The 16,009-nt window shown below is 35.9% G+C and overlaps 1 protein-coding gene across 3 annotated transcripts in view; it reads left to right on the top strand.

Annotated features, from left to right (window-relative positions):
- Nucleotides 1-16,009, top strand: part of LOC133533184 (dopamine receptor 2-like) — a 170,234-nt gene that overhangs the window by 93,084 nt on the left and 61,141 nt on the right. The window lies entirely within an intron of this gene.

Genomic DNA, 16,009 nt, shown 5'->3' with positions numbered 1-16,009 from the left:
TCTTTTAAAGACTACGATGACGACCTGGACAACCCGCCTTAAGCTCAGCACTCCCACCACTGTAATAGAGACTGGCCCAATTAGAATACAGAGAGGTATATTTCAGGGCGATTCTCTTAGCCCTTTATGGTTTTGCTTAGCATTAAACCCGCTTTCCAATACCTTAAACTCGACAACAGCAGGATACCAGTTACATTGTACAGACATGGACAGACATACTGAGAATATAAACCACTTATTATACATGGATGACATTAAACTTTACGCTAAAAACGAAACCGATCTATATCATCTGACTAACTTGACAGAACAATTTAGTAATGACATTAAAATGGAATTCGGGATAGACAAATGCAAAATAAACTCTGTTAAAGCTGGGCAGATATATCGACACGACTACAGATTAAGAACCGGAGAAATTATTGATTCACTTAACGAACAAGAGACTTATAAGTATTTAGGATACAACCAATCACGTCAAATACAGTATAGAGACATCAAACAAAAACTAAGGCAACAGTTCCAACATAGATTAAACACAATCTTAAAATCACAACTTTATGCCCGAAATACGATTAAAGCCATTAACACTTTTGCCATACCTGTTCTCACTTATTCGTTCGGTGTAATAAACTGGACCAAATCTGAACTCAAAGCACTGCAACGCACAATTAACACGACAATGACCAGATTCCGTAAACACCACCCAAGATCATGTATACAGAGACTGACACTACCGAGGAAAGAAGGAGGGAGAGGCCTTATCGACATATCAAACCTGCATAACAGACAAATCACAGCATTAAGACAGTATTTTTTTACCAAGTCCGAGAGCTCTACACTACATAAAGTAACAGCATTCAATGACCGCAAACTCACACCATTAAATCTGCAAGATATGACAACACAAAAAAATGAAAACCTGACAGATGATAAAACCAAACACGCCGATTGGGCTAGGAAGTCCCTCCATGGTAGACATCATCAAGACTTATGCCAACCTAATGTCGACAAAGAGGCGTCGAACGCGTGGCTAAGTCGAGGTGAACTTTTCCCGGAGACTGAAGGCTTCATGATGGCCATACAGGATCAGGTAATTGAAACAAGAAACTACCAACGACACATAACAAAAACCTTAACTGTTGACACATGTAGAAAATGCAATAGCTGCCCAGAAACAATTCAACATATTACAGGTGCATGTAAAACAATAGCTCAGACAGACTACAAACATAGACATGACCAAGTTGCGAACATTATCCACCAAAAACTTGCTTTCCAACAACACTTTGTTACTGAAATAGAGCCATATTATAAATATAAACCTGAAAGTGTACTAGAAAACTCTACAGCCAAACTGTACTTTGACCGAAGTATCCTAACTGACCGAACCACCCATCACAACCGACCTGACATCACACTAATAGATAAAACTTGCAAAACAGGATACCTGATAGACATAGCTGTTCCTAACACACACAATTTACAGAGTACCATAGCTGAAAAACTTACCAAATACATCGAACTGAAAGACGAGATAACTCGCATATGGCATCTCCAAAAAGTAATAATAGTACCTATAATCTTATCCACTACAGGCGTAATACCTAAACAGCTGCACCAATCCTTAAATACCTTAAAATTACCACCCAAAACATTCCACCTTCTTCAGAAAGCCGTTATCCTTAATACTTGCCGAGTCGTAAGAAAGTTCTTACAAACTGACCATGAAGCCCCTACTGTCACGAGACCAACCGCACAATCAACTACTCATGCAAACTTAAACCCTACAAGTTTGCAAACTATAGAATCACTTACCACAAACAGACACACACACACCACTCCCAGAGACATGATGGTTCAAACTGATTCACAATCAACTAATTAAAACGTAAGAACACTTACCTGATATGCACTTGGCCTAGGCCCGTGCATAGCAGTACGCCGGTGAAAGCCGAGAAAAAAAAAAGTATAAAATAATAATAAAATTCTTTATTGCACACTACATAAAAAAACAGATACAGAAATTGATAAAATATACACATTGGTAGGTAACAACAGGCGGACTTATCGCTAAACAGCGATCTCTTCCCGACAACCTTCAGATAGTGAGATGGCGAACGAAGCGAAGTTAACGGGTGGTGCAAAAAAAGTATATTTAGAATGCTACTTTCCTAACGACTGGCGGAGCCATGGTCAGGTGGAGCTGAGTGGACTGTAGGTATTTATAGTTAAAAGATGTACTAGGAAAATAAAGATTTATTCCAGCAGAAATGGGAGCACGTTGCATTTCGAAGGTATTATGAAGAGTGTTTCTACAGTAACAAAAATCAATAATGTCATAGTTTTTAAATAAAGAACTTTTAGTTTATTTTTAATGTTGCTAACAACGACTAAAATAAGTGTACTTGTGTACCGAGTCTTAGCTTAGCACTATTGAAGCGTCAGTAGGTACCAAAGAGAATTTGAAATAGAGGTGGATTGTTAAAATTTTGTAGCCACAGTAAATTTACTGCCATCTTTCGACACACGATTAAAACTTTTAGAACGCAATTTGACTGTGATCCTTATTATTTTACTGATATGTGTTAAATGTGTTAAATATCAAGAAGACTGTAACCCCATTAACAAAGAAAGTTTCTACTTTACATTTGCTTAACCCTTTGGCCGTTTGAGTTTGATTATAAAAAGTTGAGCGTGGTAGTGTAGGCGTGATCACTATTTTTATGTTTAACAACTGTTACACGTATTTATCAAATATAAGCACCAACCGAACTGCAATACTAATAGTCCTAAATATACCGATCCAGAATTAAAAGGGAAATTTCATCAGTGGCTAATACTTATATTTGTATTGAACTCAGCGCGTTCCGTCTTTATGTGTCTAGGAGCGAGGTTACACCTGTTCCAGGCGGAGCGTCCAACAGAGAACATCAATCAGTCTCAAATCATCCATCAACCGCCACTAACTGTGGTAAATGTGTCTGAATATATCCCAGAAGTAAGGGTGCTTAAGGCTCGATTACATATGTGTTCTTGACAACCTTGGATTTTAAAATTCGTAATTTGATGTGTGATAACAGATATGTCATTTTACCTACTTATCCCGCTTTTACAGCGTTCCTTTGATAAATCATTTTTATTATTAAAAAAAATGACAACACGAGAATAATACAATTATTAAAGGAACTAAGCCAGTTCACTTACATATAGAAACTCCAGTTATATCTTTTTTATTAATTAATTAAAGTCAAAAAAATCTTTCCCAGTCTGAGGGTATTCTCAAACAACTGCCTCATTTGTACAAGCCCAGGCACATTGATAAAGTATTATAATTATTTTAACAAAATTACTGAAGAGATATCTTACGCTCGGAAGACCTTTTTTAATTTTAAAAGACAGCTCCTTGTCATTTGTCGAGATACATTTTACCTCGTAATGTGCGTCTGGGCTCCTAAAACACCATTATCTTGATTCGCTTTACTCCCCCTATTTTAATACATCACTGCTTCTTTTGGGTCGGCCTTTTCCGAGTAGTTTATTCGCATCCATTCTTTATGCGCGTTAGTAAACCCTATTTCATTTATTTTACTATTTAATTTGAGTATCTTGCTGAAACAAATGTGGTTTTGCTAATTAGTCGTACACGTGTTTCTCAGGCTTTATGGAGGTACAATCGCTTCACATTTTTTTTATATTCTCTGCAAGTTCAGTGGCTTAAAGCTAACGGATTAGGATTACGGATTATGGATTTTATACAAAATCAGACTAATGTTTCGTCAGCAGGCATGTCTTTAAAAAAAATTATAAGTGTTTGTTTAATACAACATATACAAAAGCAATTTATTGCAAGCAGATACGTCTGCGAGCGATACTCCAAATTTTATAGTAAAGGGAAAAAATGGAAAAAGTTACGCTTCCGGCAGGACTTGAACCCGCAATCTCCGCAATCCGTGCGTCGCACGGATACGGACGGCTTTAATATAAAATTTGGACAACATATACATTTTGTCAAATCAAATAACAGGTGAGGATAAAGTATATAAATATGTATATAGCCCGTAATATTTATAAGCATGGATATACCGTATACCAAAGCAAAATAAAGTACAAACAAAAGTTCCGTTAGTGGTTACGCAAAAAACTTTCCTTCCATTCGCTAAACGAGTAATTTCGGCGTCCTCTAAAAGTTATGTACCGCGGAGTATTTATTACCCTGCCTACTAGTTTTTAGATAAGTAACATTTTTTTTTAATACTAGAAGACATTTTTATTTTTTTTATTTTGTACTTACGATGAAAATGTTTTAACTGGTGAGCGTCATGATGGCGGTTTGACCTCAAGGATTTTAACTAAATTTTTATAAACATATCTATCCTTTTGAGTATCGCAGTGTACCGTTAAGAAAAGTCGGTCTGCTTCTCCTTAATATTTTAAGCTATTTAAAAAAAGTACCACAGGCCGTTCGTACGTCACGTCTGCTCACTGACCTTTGTCACAAATAAAGCTCCATAACAAGCTTTTGGTTTGGTTCCTACATTAGTGGTAAACCGTTAATCATGATTAACTTTGTACTGCTGTTTATATTAGGTAGATTTGAAACTGTTATCGATGCAATAAAATCTGTTTTCATTAGGCTGCAGACTTTAGAAGATATCTTTAAATTGAAAGGGTAGCAAGCTAAGCTAAGAAGATTGGCCCCCGCAAGGGATTTGGTTGTAATTTGAGGTGCAGTAGTGGCAGGTCCTAAGAACACTGTATGCGTAATATCAGCCTTCGATCTTCTTTTGTTTCAGACTTATCCACGAAAATGTCAAAAAATCAAGGTAATTTTTAAACTGTTATTGCAGCTAAACTAAGCAAGCGAGAGCAACCAAATAAATTCAGAATTAAGGAGCATAAAATGGGGTTCATAATGCATATTTTTACAGACATTCATTTCCTTGAACTTGGATGAAAAAAAAAAATGTAGTGTCAAGTATCCTTATCAAGTAATTTTTTTGATAGTTGTGTCTCCGCGAAATGTGGCAAAAAAATGGAGCAGAAAAAAAAACATTATTTTTTTCATCCAAGTTCAAGGAAATGAATGTCTGTAAAAATATGCATTATGAACCCCATTTTATGCTCCTTAATTCTGAATTTATTTGATTGCTCTCGCTTGCTTGGTTTAGCTGCAATAACAGTTTAAAAATTACCTTGATTTTTTGAAATTTTCGTGGATAAGTCTGAAACAAAAGAAGATCGAAGGCTGATATTACGCATACAGTGTTCTTAGGACCTGCCACTACTGCACCTTAAATTACAACCAAATCCCTTGCGGGGGCCAATCTTCTTAGCTTAGCTTGCTAGACCCTTTAACACCTGGGTCAAAAAGCTCAAAAACATTGGACATTCCATATTTTTTCTGTTACCTATTACATCAATACAATGATAACTTTTTGTGTTTGGTGTTGTTAGAATTTTTACGATTAGTATTAGGTGCCTGTGGAAAGAAAAGTACAATCAACGATAAAAGCTTGTACCATAAATAAAAATTTTCCAAAACCTTATTTAAGTACATTATGATTGTTATCACCGCATGTGCCACCGTTCATACGTTCATATTGCACCGGGCCGTCCTACCGGTTGAAGCTTGCCATTATTATATAGACATATCAAACTCAACTGTTAAGTTATATTTTGTGTCACGCGATTGTTGTTGTTGTCGTTTAAGAGTTTATTAAATATTTAATTACCCAATGATGATGGAACCTTAGGAACATAGATATTGATTTTTTTCCGACCTGTCCACAATCAAGAACGAATTTAGGGTCTTGAATTAAATTGTAGGAAATGTGAACTATACATTCTAAATTCCATCCCTTATCACAATAACATTGAACTAAAATTCAACACTTTAATAACTCCGAACAATAAAATAGTTAATAGCGGAGTTACTTTGCCTCCTCCTAGGGTCTCCAATTTTCGAAGACTGTTTCCAAATTATAAAAAACATTAAATTTCCAAATTCGAAAACTATTCAAACCGTCTTCTCGAAATAAACCCGCAATACGCAATTTCAATGCATAAATTGTCTTTTTGTTCGTAAATTGACATACGTCATTCGCTTTAGCTCTGTTTGGAAATTATAAAATATTATTTTGCCTTTAGATAACCTTATCCTGGACCCAAGCATCCCTACCCATCCGTCAAGGTCTGACTAGGGATTAGAAAAAAATCTAGTGAATTTGTCTTCAGTCGACAGATCCGCAAGTCTCATAGGAAAAATCCTACGGAGTATGAGATTGCGACCGTGGACGAAGCCAATAAAGCTTGGTCAAAAGCTGGCCCGAGTAACAATTTCCCAACTCATCAAAATTGCCAAAGGCGCTGGGATGACATCATGTGCCAAATTTCAATTGATTCCCTCCCAAGCCGTAGACTACTTAGCTTCGGCGTCAAGGGAGTCTGGTGAGTGGCTTCGAGCGTACCCTTCACCAAACATCGGAACCCTCCTCACGCCGGACACCCTCTGCCTGTCTTCGGCTTGGAATTAGCATCTGTGCTCTACACAGGGGTTATCCTGTCAAAAAAGTGCTGGCCGCTTTTCTAGGCACGCCGCGCGAAATGACATAATCCACCGGTCTCTTTCATTCGTCAACGTGCCAACTCTACTGGAGCCAACTAACGTAGCCAGAGACGACGGCAAAAGACCGGACGGTGTGTCCCTGGTTCCTTGGGGTTCGTTAAGAATGCTAGTGGGACGCTACCTGTGTAGATACCCCCCTAGCCCCTTTTCACCTCACCGGGACCAGTAACCAAGCAAGTGCGGCAGCTAGAGTTGCCGAAAAGCTTCAAGTCCAAAAGTATAGGGGCCTCGGCCCCGAGTATATTTTTATGCTATTTGGGGTTGGGGCTTGGCCCGTGGGATCCTAATGCTCAGGAACTTGTTAAAGAGTTATCGTAAAGACTGGTCGACTTCACAGGTAACCAAAGAGCTGGCAGCTTTCTCTCGCAACGTTATTAGCATCGCAATATAACGGGGAAATGCTGCCAGCATCCTCGGCACCATGCCAAAAGGGCCAAACTTTATAGACGTATTTTAATTTTATTCGGTATTAGTTTTATTTAATAGATAAGTTAGTTTATTTTTATTAATGTACCATATAAGTATAGGTTTATTGCAATACATATTTCAGAAACGTGACTATTACCCAATTCAAAATAGTGTCATCAATCCTAACCTAACCGGCATCAGCCAATTATAATTTGATGTCAGTGCACGGTCAAGTTTACCTGTACTGTAGGTTTAAGCACGAACAATAGGGTGGTTTCCAATTTTTTGAAACGCTTGTAATACATTCTATATTAACCAAACGTTGTCCTAAAATTCAACTTATACCCTAAAAAATTAACAAAATATCTATTGATAGATGCTTTCGCGCCCAAAACGCTCTATGAAAATTGGTTGACGTCACAGTTTACGGTTTGACACATAACTATGTACATACACACGTAACACCAAGGTCTGTTCACACAAATTTACCTCTACGCACACACACAGCTTGCCCACCACCAAAATTGCTACGGCTTGAGTATTAACTTTTGTACTGAGAACAGGCAACGGGGGGGCATTGGTTGATCGAACTGTCAAACCGAGAGTTGTGACGTCATCAGAATCTTCAATGTCGTTTCGACTTAAGTCACGTGACGTGTGTTAAAAGATATTTTAAATTCAAAATATGCTCATTAGAGGTCGAATAAAGGTAGTTTAACATGTTCTCATAATCCATAACAATTTATTGGGATACAATTCTGCCCTAAGATTTGTAGATGGAAACAACCCTATTGCATAAGTTAATTTGTTATCGACGACAAAAGTAACAAAAGCTCAACCAAAAACATTGTCATAGGTGTGTCATTGTGTTCATAGGGTTTGTAACTTAAAGTATTCAATAATCTATTGACTAAGTGCAATATTTTGTAATTAATAATAAAGTAAAATATCTCATTTTATTGAAGTTGAATACGTTATGATACCCTTATATTTCTAAATTACACCACTGTAGAACGCTCACCTTATCGCAGCATTCCGCATGTACATCCCAGTAAGTAGGTACAGTCAGCATCAAAAGTAACGGATCAAATAATGCTTCATAAGTATTTACCATTCTGTAACAGCTTAACAAAAAGTGATGTCTTTAATATAAAACAACTAAGACTGTAAAACATATACTTTGGAACGTGAATTTTAGACATTTATCTATATTTGGAAAAGTTATCTGGCATGACAGATACTTTTGACGCGTTGTTTCATCCGCTACTATTGATGCTGACTGTACTTACATAAAATTCAATAAGATATTTCCTTCTGGAGCATAGTTTGGCTGCATTGTTCTGAGGAATCTAGCCACTTTGAAACTTTCGATGCACAGGGAACGAGACTGGTACGCTCTATCTTATACGTTATTAAGCACGAAACCTTTACGAATGACATTTAATTAAATCAAAACGTCGTCCTTGCTCTAGTCATTAATCATTGTCTGACTATTATCAACCCTGCCATTCCTTCTGAAGGTGTATTTTGTTGTGTAGCTGTTGATGTTCCTCGACTTTTGATTGCGGCCATGACCTTCAAGAACCCGTTATTGATGGACCGGTGCCGACGCGCAGTCTGCCTCGCTCCATGTTTCCCATGGCATAATGAATGCGTGCCCGCTTACCGCTCAACTGTATCTCATTAACGCACTTGTTTCCTGAGTTCAGCAACGTTTCGTTTCTGATAAAATTTACATCTTAATTACCTGGCCTTTGAAATATTTTTTATCCCCACTAAGCCATCACAATCTCTAATTTTAGTATTCTGCGGTATAAACCTTATTTAAATTACTTTTCGAGTTGATTTTAAATGCTTCGAAGTTAAAGAGTTTATTAATATGCATTGATTAAATAACTTTCTGTTTTCGTAAACTCGTTAAGATATGGGTTAAACGCAAATTAGTTTACCAGTCTGATAATTCCTAGAGATTTTTAATCCGGCTGAAGAATCGATTGGCTTTGAAATAATTTATTCATTTTCAGTGCGCGCCTGACGTCAGCTTTAGCAAATCACTGGAGTTTTCTTGGAAACTGGAAAACTCGTTCAACTCGTAGCATTTATCGCAGGGCGTGCCCCACTAAAGTATAAGAAAATTGATCCACCTTTAATTCATCTGTGACTCAGATCTGCTAGTAAAACTGCTAGATATTTAACTTCTAACCTTGCTTTTCTAGCATATATATATAGCATGTACTTACGTAAGAGCTCTTATTGTGAAACCAACATGATGAATGATTATCTAAAACTTACTCGTACAAATACCTATTTAATTAAAATACGAACAGCTTAGTGTAATCCTTCAATCCTTTGAACGCTATCTTATAAGAAAGCGTGACAAGGTTTTTTAAACTAAGTTGATTTTTAGTGAGATTAACAAAAACAAAGAAAAGAACAGCCAGACGAAATTTTCTTGTGCTACAAGAAAATTATTGTATTGAAGGAGCACCCATTCGCTTTGACCCTATAAATTAGTTTATTACGTTGCTTAGGCTTTTGACGACAGAGTACATGGCAAATAGGATTATCCACTTTGCATTATGTTTTTAATTCCAGCACCACGAATTGATGTAAGAAGTACTTGCGCTGTGGCATTAATTGTGTTTAATTTAGCTTACTTTCGGTTGCGGGACATCAAGTGCCGTATTGCTCGGTTCGAGTGTCTACTAATTACAATTGTAGCAATTAAGTTTGGCTGGGCTGGTACGTAAATGCTTGATTAAGTATACTTGTAAAATATAGCCTATGTATTTAGCGATGTGACGCTTACATCGCCGACTTAGAAAACAATTTTCTTGAAATTTACATGCAATTTATCGCTGAAAATTGACCGGGGGTAAGAATATTTTCGACGCAGGGACCAAATTTAATTTATTATTATATACGACACGGGGAAGGAACGCTTACTCGTAAATTTACTCACATTAGGTAAATATTATTGTTTAGAGTTTCCGGTAAATGTTCCTTATACCCCTACAATATAATTGCAAAATTTCAAACTTCGAGAAAACATTAATGTGTATACAAACAATTACGCTTTTAAAATTTAATTATCAGTATGGATAAAGGCAGCTCTCCATTATTAACAACACTATTATAATTTGTGTGTATAATATAGGTCTAAGTCACTAATCTTTATAAGGTTTGGCTCGGTTCGACTATGAAAATATAGAACTCATTGCACCTGGAAAATTAATTCTTATAGACCGTATGAGGCATGAATATAAATAAATAAATACACACATAAATATAAATATTATGGAACAATCTTACACAAATCGAGCTAGCCCCACACGAAGCTCAATAAGTCTTGTGTTGTGGATACTAGACGACTGTGGATACGAAACATCTGCGATAAACACACAAATAAATGTCCTTGCCAGGTTTTGAACCCGCACGCTGGGACCTCCGGCTTCGTAGGCAAGGTCACTACCGACCAGGCTGGGAGGCCGTTGTACAGTCAAGTGTAAAAATATGGGTGTACACATGTTACTCAAAAATATGTCCCATAGCATCTTATTCCAGTGTAATAAGAGCGTAGTACCATATTTGTGAGACGATTCTTTCTATACATATTTTTGCAATTGACTGTATATGTTGGCTATTGTCGTATAGCAACTATGGTATCAACGGATGAAATAATGTACCTAACTGGTGAAAATAATATTATACCTGGTCTTTTTTAATTTAATAATTATGTGATATTTTTCGAAAAACTTAGTGAATAAAGTCGATACTTTAGGTGATGAAGTACTAGGCGCTGATTCGCATCTAAACTCAATGCGTACACCGCGCCCCGCCACGTGCTCCACGTGGAAACTAAACTACGTGTCCATTCGATAGGTACTTACGCTTTATTAGCATATCTACAATGAGTTTCTCATTTAGGAGTTTATAAAGGTATTTTGACATCATAAAGATTTAATATCGAACTCAAAATTCGTTAATCCGTTTCAATTTCTGATTTTTTTTGTTGATATTACCTGTGTAATGTTTAATTATTATAAAAGTTAAGAGCATTAAAAATAAAGTCAAACAATGGGGCATAGAGTCAGACCAAGCTAAGTTGGCAGCGATTTTGATAGCACAGACAGCATAAGTGTTATTTTAAACGTCAAACTTTTATGAAATCATGACTTTTACTTAATACTTGCACAGTCTATGCAATCAAAATCGCTGCCAACTTAGTTTGGTCTGACTCTAGCTATGGTTAATATATATCAAATCATTTTAAAATACTTTCCATAATGTCAATATCGAGAGAGGAAAATCGGGACTACGTTTGTATGGATAAGCGGTCTTGTCGTCGCCTTAACGTCAATGTGCTTAACTCCTTAAATTGCAAATTTTATTACATCATTCTTGTATGTCTCCTTCACATACGCCCAAAAAATACATATAGTCAAATACTTCTGTGTAGAAATGATTCCCTTAATCATAAATAATTCTATTAGGCAACCTGAAGCTTCCGCACCAGGAGCTCGTATTAACTAAATAGGATTAACTATGTGTTTAATATACTCCGCGTTGCCGCAAGCGACATCGACTCAGAAGCCGGTAGTAATCAATCAGAACACAATGTGTGCCACATCAGGCCACATGTTACATTGCCGACAACCATAAACTACGTATTCTTTACGCGGGCCATTTTATTACTTTCTAGAAACGGAGAAAATACTCTTACATTTCAGCGTCAACAATAATAAAATTAACTGCCGTGTTGTTGTTAAACTATTACTTTAATCAAAAAACATCATTACTTAAGTATTTGCAGGTTCTCAATAAATACGAGGGTTAGTCTGATAGTAGCTAAGAAGTTTCCAGCTCTATTTATGCCATTCTAATATTATTTATTGGTATAAATAGCCATTAACCATTGAGAGGGAACTTTCAATACTTATTGAAGTGGTATAAAGAAATCATTTAGGTTTTCTTTCAATATTTTTGAAAGAAGTTCTTTATCGCACGGTACGGACTTGGCGGATAGGGACTAGGCGAAAAAAAGTGTAAGTTTTCATTCTGTCACAATCATTTTTTAACTTTGTTCCAGAGTGTTCCACGACGATCACACATTTTTTTTTTCGTGTCGAAACCTAACAGTCATGGTGATCAGTTATTGTGATTCCATCTGTTCTATCATTTTATGAACAGTAATTTACAATTTAATTTCTGATGTACAAAAAAGTTTTATTTTATTTAAGACATCCATGGTCACCCTACAAATTGAAGATAATACAAGAGTCAAGTTACTTTTGAAATATCGTATCTCACTCAAGTGTGACAATTTTTTTTTCATCATAATCAAAGCTGTCGTAACGGTTAAAGAGGTTTTTTATCTTTATAAATTAGATGTTGTAGGGTGACCATGAATAAAGATAATTAAACTGGCCCTAACCAAAAGCGTTTAAACAGGAAAAATTTGTGACTGTTTTATTTAAATACGATGGTGAATGATCCATTAACATTTACTGTAATGTAAGTCGTTTCATTAAAAGTATAAATTTAAGGTATTCAGAAAAAGTGTTAAAATATATAAAATCATTTATATCAGTAATAAGTTATAATAAAAAAAACTATTCGCATTTGTTTAAATATGTTTATGTATATGTTTTCGGCCATAATTAGCATTGAAATTGTATAAATAATATTTGATGAGCAGCTCACAACTTACAGACAAACCCTTGTAGAGTGAACATTCTTTTTAAGTACACCGATACAATTTTTGTTAATCACCAGGTACAGTCAGCATCAAAAGTAGCGGATCAAATAACGCTTCATAATTATCTACCATTCCGTAACAGCTTAACAAAAAGTGATGTCTTTCATATAGAACACCTAAGACTGTAAAAGATATACCTTTGGACCCGAATTTTAGAAATTTATCTATAATTGGAAAACTTATCCGGAATACCAGATACTTTTGGCGCGTTGTTTCATCCGCTACTTTTGATGCTGACTATACTAGGGAGTGCTCCCGGTATTGGTTTTTTATATAAATATAGAACCGGTTCTCGCCAAACGAACTGAGAACCAGGAGCATTCCCTACTAGGTATACTAATATTGGTTTACCATTTCACTATTATTGGTATATCTACCATGGAACTCTGCAAAGTTGTGTAGGTACTTATTATTCGGTTTATCGCAGAAAAGCTTTCCTCCTGATGATAAGCTATTTTGTCCGTACGATTTTTACTTTTGATTTTTTCGTCGTGTATGTAGGTAAAGAGCCTCCTTTGTGTTTAGTCCAAAGCGCGCTCGATTGTTTGTTTTACCTATTGATGTAAATCTAAGATCTCGTCTTTTTCAGACTTCATTTATAAAAACTAAGTTCACAACTTGTTTCTTTTTTCTATATTTTGTGCCTTTAATCAAATCAAACAGGCCCATCGTTAATTTTATTTTTGATATGTTTAATATGAACTTGCAGTTTTGTCTATGGTAGTAGCGCACATTGCCGCAAAATTTGAACCCATTCACACTTATAAAACTATTAAATTTGGAAATGAGGCATATTAAAGAACCGGGTCTTCTTTGGCGCAGGTACCTTATATATTATTTTTTATGTTTTGCCCGAATAACATTTTTACATTTTAGTTAAATTCGATCACGTTCTTCCTATGTCTGGTTAAAGTGACTTACGGTATCTAAATATGCGCTACGCATTCTCGCAGCCATGTACACCTTCTACGAATGAAAAAGATTATTTAATTATGCTTAACTATTTTTAAACTATGCATCAGCTTTTTCCCGACTTTCACCAAATAATGAAGGCTCAGAAAAACGCCCGTCATTTTGAAAATATAACCATAATTTACCCATTTATAAGTAAAAAATATTCGTTCACAGTCTACGGACGTCATCGGGACATATTAAATCGTTGACATTGGTATAAGTCTCTGTTGTACGAAACCAGGTTATATTTTCAAAATGACGTGCGTTTTTCTGAGCCTTGCAAATAATACGACATGTACTAATATATTACTTATTCAATGAATCCAAACATAATTTCTCGATGCAATTTCGCAGCTCCTGGACATAACACAGCACAGTTAATTGTAAATCGACAACCATTGTGCCTATTTTGCGTGAAACGAGGTGGCGCTACTCTAACCACCTCCAGCTCCTCCACGAAGCCTAGCAAAGCTTTCAGGATGCTATCTTACTCTGAGTGTGCACGGAGTCCCTAGGTATTTGTTCCTGTAGGTATACTTCTACCTGTTTGCAATTTAGGAGAATGTATTTTGTTATTTCCTTTTCTTCCATGCCCGCTCTGCACATGGGGCTGTCTGTTTTACCCATATTGTATAGGTATTTGCTTCGTGTGTTATGTCCTGTAATTGATACTACTATTTTACGTAGTTGGTGTCTAGGTATTTTCAGTAGTATTTTGGTGAGCTTGAAGTTAAAATATCCTTGGTCTGCCTGCATGTGTCCATTTTCTTCAAGTATTTATTGAGCAGTGAATGATATTTTACTGATGTAAATAAACCTTTAGACCCGTAATGCTACTATTGTAAGTGAAAATTCGCCAAAAACGGGGTTCAAGAGTAAATCGACAATTTGGGCGGGCATCCTCGCGTCATTTGTTTTATGCACGGTGTTCAAGGCTCATAACACTCGATACACGGCGCGGAGTTCCTGTGCATGCCCACGCTAAGTGGTTTTAACATAAAATATCAAAGACACAACGCAAAGCTAGGACAATAATTATACAATAACATATAGGTTTTTATCTCTTCTAATGGTTTACGTCTTACAAACCAAAATTAATCTCTGGTTCTATTTGTAATGACCACAACAAAGTATACTAATAGAGGCTTGTAAGTTTCATTAATATAGAGTTTACTAACTATGCTAGTATTAGGTAGGAGTTATAACTACATTGTATAATACATAAAAATTGTCTAAAATAAAGAGAATTGATTGTAATAGAGAAGTAAAGTCTAAGAAAAAACATGCTCCTTATTTTGACATCCAAAACTGATGACGCTGTATTGCGCCATGTTTTGCGGTCACTGAATTGTCAAACGTCAACTTTTGACAATCAGAGTTACCGCAAAATATATGGAGCTGTACAGCGTTACCTGTCAAATTCCAAGCACAAAACTGTCTTCGATTTTACGTATCTTACTCAATCAATGTATCTTTGGTCTAAAGGGATGATTGGTGATTTTCCCGCGCTGTGCGTCATTAATTACTAACATTGTTCAAGGTCTCATATAGCTCGGAGTACGCCGCGGAATTGCTGAGCTGACCACTTACTTATTACGCTCTCAGTCAGCCTGCTAGTAATAGGTCAGTTTTAAAAACCGCATCCAGCTTTAATAATTCAAGTAAAAAACTTCGTGCATGTCTAGTTTCAAAGTGAAACACGTAAAAGTATAAAAACCAGATGCTTTAGCATTTAGATGTCATCGCAACAAATTACGAGTAGGTATACTTTATTATTATGTCATGTACAATAATGACTATAAAATAACAAAGAAGCAAACACTAACTAATTTTACATTTTACGACTATATTATAAGAAAAGAAGTCAATTCGTTATAATTCATTTACTTATAAATCTCATTGTATCATCATAAGCAGAATTTATAGGTTCATTATTAGAAATGTATTAATTACTTATTCCTGTTATTAATTAACCCCTCGGGCGGTAAGAAGCCCCGAGAAGGGCGCTCTCCAAAAGTAGCTTTGTTTTAATTTAATTTTATAAAATAGTTACTTACAAGTGACATATTATTGAAGATTGACAAAACAATGTTCTTATTCAGTTTTTTGTTTTACCGCTCACTACCGTTTGGTCGCTCTGAGTAAAAGTAAAGCGATCACATACTGCTCGATTTCTTATTAATTATTCAATTTCCTAATTGCAAATTTTTTTTTCGGTCCGCAACTTATCTGATGACTCAAGCTGATAATAAAAATGATTG

Source organism: Cydia pomonella, chromosome 2 (genome assembly GCF_033807575.1).
Source record: "Cydia pomonella isolate Wapato2018A chromosome 2, ilCydPomo1, whole genome shotgun sequence".
Classification (NCBI taxonomy): Eukaryota; Metazoa; Arthropoda; class Insecta; order Lepidoptera; family Tortricidae; genus Cydia; species Cydia pomonella.
This window is presented reverse-complemented; position numbering and strand designations above follow the sequence as displayed.